A 6,000-nucleotide genomic window follows, 5' to 3' on the forward strand; every position below is an offset into this window, starting at 1 on the left:
TGTCACTCATCCATTCTTCGTTTATTTCATCCTCACTATAAAATGGAAACTGGTGTACTGTGTTATTACTATTTGTTAGAAATGGGGTCTTCAGTTGACAGTCAGGTTACCCCCTGTTCACGCAAGGAACGTCACTCTAGTCAGGGTAAAAGAGAATCACCCTCAGCTAACCCCTGCTTACCCCCTTGGTAGATTGGCAGAGCAGTAGGCTTAACTTCAGAGTTCTATTTGTAAAGTATTTGTACCAGCACACACAGTAACTTAATGAAAACACTACAAAAGGACACATCACCAGTTTAGAAAAATAGGAAATATTTATCTAAACAAAACAAGACCAAAACGGCAAAAATCCAACATACACAAGTCAAGTTATGAATTTGTAAAGATTAAACTAAAAAATAGCACTTAGAAACACAAAATGCTTGGATGAGGTGTTAACACGGCATCATGACGGAGTCATTCCCAACAAGCCGACACCAGCGCCGCCGGACACGGAGTCGCGTAGACCCCCAAGTACAGTACCTTTGGTGAAGAGGGAAAACAAGCCGATGCGCGAAGTCGGGGATCACGGCGTCTGCGCAAAACGTTGAATCTGCGCACGTCGGGCCTGCGAAGGTCGTCACTTTCCAGCGAAGATCACAGAGTCGGTTGCAGGATTCAGCAGCGGCGTCGGTCCGAAGTCATCCGAAGTCGATTTCCTTGGATTTCCACCAGCTTTCCTTTCAAGGGCCCAGGGACTGGATAGGACACCACTTGTCACAGCAGGAGTCTTTCCAGAGACTCCAGGTGCTGGCAGAGAGAAGTCTTTGCTGTCCCTGAGACTTCAAACAACAGGAGGCAAGCTCTAATTCAAGCCCTTGGAGATTTCTTCACAAGATGGAAGGCACACAAAGTCCAGTCTTTTCCCTTTTACTCTGGCAGAAGCAGCAACTGCAGGATAGCTCCACAAAGCACAGTCACAGGCAGGGCAGCACTTCTCAGCTCTTCAGCTCTTCTCCAGGCAGAGGTTCCTCTTGATGTCCAGAAGTGATCTAAAGTCTGTGGTTTTGGGTGCCCTTCCTTTACCAAATTTCTCCTTTGAAGTAGGCCTACTTCAAAGTAAAGTCTCTTTGGAATGTGAAATCCTGCCTTGCCCAGGGGGTCGGAGACGGCATTGTGTGAGGACAGGCACAGCCATTTAAGGTGTAAGTGACCACTCCTCCCCTCCCTCCTAGCACAGCTGGCTCATCAGGAAAGGCAGACTACACCCCAGCTCCTTCTGTGTCACTGTCTAGTGTGAGGTGCAACCAGACCAACTGTCAAACTGACCCAGACAGGGAATCCACAAACAGGCAGAGTCACAGAAATGGTATAAGCAAGAAAATGCTCACTTTCTAAAAGTGGGATTTTCAAATGCACAATCTTAAAATCAACTTTACTAAAAGATGTATTTTTAAATTGTGAGCTCAGAGACCCCAAACTCCACATGTCCATCCGCTCCCAAAGGGAATCTACACTTTAATCAGATTTAAAGGTAGCCCCCATGTTAACGTATGAGAGGGACAGGCCTTGCAACAGTGAAAAACGAATTTAGCAATATTTCACTGACAGGACATATAAAACACATTACTATATGTCCTACCTTAACCATACACTGCACCCTGCCCTTGGGGCTACCTAGGGCCTACCTTAGGGGCGCCTTACATGTAAGAAAAGGGAAGGTTTAGGCCTGGCAAGTGGGTACACTTGCCAAGTCGAATTTACAGTTAAAACTGCACACACAGACACTGCAGTGGCAGGTCTGAGACATGATTACAGAGCTACTTATGTGGGTGGCACAGCCAGTGCTGCAGGCCCACTAGTAGCATTTGATTCACAGGCCCTGGCATCTCTAGTGCACCTTACTAGGGACTTACTAGTAAATCAAATATGCCAATCATGGATAAACCAATTACATACAATTTACACAGAGAGCGTATGCACTTTAGCACTGGTTAGCAGTGGTAAAGTGCTCAGAGTTCAAAGGCCAACAGCAACAGGTCAGAAAAAATAGGAGGCAGGAGGCAAAAAGATTGGGGATGACCATGCATAAGCAAAAATGTCCAACACTATTGTCTTGTCTTTGACCTGTGACCTGCTGAGTAAGCAATCACCTGTTGCTGTTCAATCGGGACTTAAGGTATTTGCATTTGCTGTTTAGGTACCATAGGGACCTGCTGCTGTACTGGCGGTAATAGAGCAAATTGTGCACGCAGCACCTGCATTTGCTGCACTGGTAGGAAATTCTGTCCTCGATTCTGAGCATTAGGAATAAATCCTTTCATTCTTTGGACTTTCACAGTTTGAAATGTACTGATGTCACCTCGCTGAACCGCACCACCCTGCACATTCAACGGACACTCCTGCTTCCAGTGTCCCACGTTTCCGCTTAAATGACACAGTAGCATCTTTTTCATACCTTGCATGTCATTCTGAACAACCACAGTTCCTAAGTCTGGACCACACATCATGTCCATTCCATGCCCTCTACCCTTCACTTGAGGTTGGAAAATAACAGCTCTCTGTTGCGGCGACATTGGTGGTACTAAAGCTCCCTGCACTCCTGTTTGAGCTGCCTTAATTTGCATCACCATCGCCTTTTCTTTCAATTTCATTTGTTTCAACTCAATCTCATCACTACAGTATTTTGCGTATTGCAACACCTCATCAATCGGCTTTGCTTGCCAGCATATTAAATGACTATTAAGCATCTGCCCTAATTCTGGTCTCAGACCTTCGACAGACCTGAACACGAAATGCAACATGTCTTTCGGCTCAATTGCTTCCTTAACACTGTACTCCTTGAATGCTTTCAACAATCTTTCATAGTAGGTATGTATTGATTCTTTAGACTCCTGGACCGTTCTATCAATCCACTGCCAATCAATGTTTTTGGGAGAAATCCTTGTCTTCTGGAACTCAATCACCTCAATCGGGTGAAGGCGCACCTGTTACTTTATCCCTTTCCAGTTCACGTGTTGGCCAATCTACAGCCCTCTTACACTCAACCCATAAATCCGATGGCACCACTATTTCCAATAGCGTATTCAAGTCTTCCCACAAACGTCTGGAAACCTTCACAAACCTCTCTGTCTGTTGATACCACTCAACTGGCTTCTCTCTCAATTTTGGATAATCATTTGTAAATGACAATATGTCACTCTTGTGCCATGCGACATGAACAAACTGCCCTCCTGGAATTTCTCTCATTGGAAGCATTTTAACTGATTCCCCTTTGTCAACACCTTACACCCCTTCTTGGGAATCCTGTTTTCATTTATCTTTTTTCTTTGTCCACCTGCCTTCCCACTTCTCTAATGATCCCCAAATCTGTGCACTCTGCAGCAGTTCTCTCAGGTGTGCTTTCATTCCGGCTTATCTCATGTGTTCAAAATCCTTTGCTTCAAAATCTAATTTGTAGCTGCGTTTCAAATGCTTTGTCTTCTCAATGTCAATGTCATGTTTTTCTGCTAACTCTGCTAGCTTCCGATGTATTTTACTCACTTCTCTTGTAATCTCTGGGAATAAATACATCAGCTCTTCTTCTGTGTAAGACTGTAATCTGTTCACACCTTTTGTTCCTTCAACTAATTCAGTAGCTCCTATATTCAGCCTAACACGATTTATCTGATCCTCACCCTTGGATGCATTCTGAGGAGTGTTTAGACTGTCTAACCATTCGCTTAATTGCTGTAATGAAATTTTATTTGCATTCGGCACTGGTAGCTGTTGTACCACTGCACCTAGAGTTTGCGGTGTCAGAAGTCTCAAACTCTGACTCGCATTCAGGCCATTCTCTGTATTTGGAAGTGCTACAAGTGGACTAAAATCCATTAGAGGTCTAGATCAATTGAAAGTTTGTCCTGCAGATGACAATAGCTTTGCTGGATCACTCACCCCCTCCTTACGAGGCTCTGTGATACTTAATTCTGCTCTCCTGCATCTGACTTCTTTTGTGCAAATAAGGGTACAGCTGGACCAACAGTAATTGGTAGCGATATTGCATCTGGAGCTGCTCTAGCACCTGCACCTTGTGTGAATGCGACCCCCATTGCCTGATTCATAACTGGTGTTGGATCTGACTCCATTCCTGTTAGTGGTGTAAACTTCGGTAGTCCCTGTGCTTGAGCTGAAGACAACAACATTGGTGTTGGATCTGTCTGAATCAGCATTGGCTTTGGAAGCACCTGCTCCCTCGGCACCATGATATTCGAGACTGTCTCAAGAACTGGCACATTGGGATAAATTTGCTGTACCGAAGGTGGATGTATCTGCGCTTGGACTACAGTACTAGTTCCTGCATTAGGTGTACTCTGTACTACCCCTGGTAATTGTCTGCCTTCTGCCTGTACAGCTCCCTCAGCTCCCTGGGCTTGTGCCGGAACAGCTGTAGGGGCAGTAGCATTAGTGCCTGGACCCCCCGCATAGGTTGTTGAACGTGGAGGTCTATCTCTCAACAACTGCGTAAGGAGATCCTCAACATCAGAATCATCATCATCTACATAGGTCTTTCTCTTTGTCTTTCTTCCTCCACTCTCATCCTCTGTGGCACTATCTTCCTTCTCTGCCTCATCTCCCTATGTAATTGCGGGAAACAATTTGACATCCTGTAATGTCACTGCTCTCCATCCTTTTTGTTCCCAATCTCATCTAGCTTTGGCTAATGATTTTTCTACTCGCTTCATTCTCCTTTTGGACTTCATCTCTTGTTGCTGTCTAGCCACTAGCTCTCAAACCGCTAAAGCTTCAAACTGTGCTGGTCTCGGTAATGGCTTCATGTCGTACAATGACATTCACAATTGATCCAAAATTCTCAAATTAAACATTCAATGCTCCGGAAATGCTAAAGACCCTTGATCTTTAGTTAACTTGCACCATTGATTCAACCACAAACACAGTGCTACACCTCGCTCCTCCATCACAATGTAAGCCGGAGTATTTTCCGGTGGGGTCGGCTCCCCCACTGACGCCTTAATGAAAGTATCACCCTTCATCGCACTCCTGAATGCCTTGAAAAACTTCATTTTGCCTATCGTGTTTACTTTTGATTCAATAATGAAATTACTTTTACTCCCAAGATTCCCTTCACCTGCTTACTCTACCAATTGCCTCTTACGGATGGCTGCCAATCCGGTTGCAGCTCTTCTCACTGACCAACCTATCCAAGCGCGGCACACTCTGACGTCACACCCACACACAGCGGCTGACAAAGTCTTGCGGCTCACCCACCTTAACTTGATTCACACAACTAATGCAAATTATTGTGAACACTTACCAAAAGCCCAATAACTAAGAAAAAACCTGCTGGTTTACTACAGGAAGGGACACAATCGCTTCAGAGACCTTATGGATTTTCACCAATGGCTCTCTTGGCTCATATAGCTATTTCTCTTTTTCACCCCCCCTCATTCGCAAGCAAAATTCGACCCGAAAATTTTACTCTCAACTGATCAATGGGTCTGTTCTGGTGAACATAGAACTCGCCAAATCTCAATCGGAAATTTCTTCCACCCAATTATCAGACACACGACTTGTTGATAACACCCGATCAACCTACTAAACCAGACAGATTACAACAGATAACCAAGTGTCTCCAACACTTGTCAATATACTCCAGAGTCTGGACCACGCAGAGTCGGTACATCATCAACAACCACATGGATAATTTTTTAGCACAAAAGCGCCACACGCATGTGAAGTTCTATGACTTCCCTATTCTCATACTACGGAGTAGGCACACTCCTACTAACCTCAACTGGAGTACGCAGACTCCCTACTATAACTCACATACCTCACACTTCACCTGTGATTTGCTTAAGCTTGTGCAAGCTCAACCTACCACTTTCAGACTATCTCAAAATACGCCGAGAACATACCCACCTTTACTTACAGGATCCAGGATCTGGGAAAGTCATTTCTGGGCTTAAGGGGACATCATCTCTGCTACCATTGCCATTTCAGAAAAATAAAATTAAAATCTCA

This window comes from Pleurodeles waltl, chromosome 7 (genome assembly GCF_031143425.1).
Source record: "Pleurodeles waltl isolate 20211129_DDA chromosome 7, aPleWal1.hap1.20221129, whole genome shotgun sequence".
Taxonomy (NCBI): domain Eukaryota; kingdom Metazoa; phylum Chordata; class Amphibia; order Caudata; family Salamandridae; genus Pleurodeles; species Pleurodeles waltl.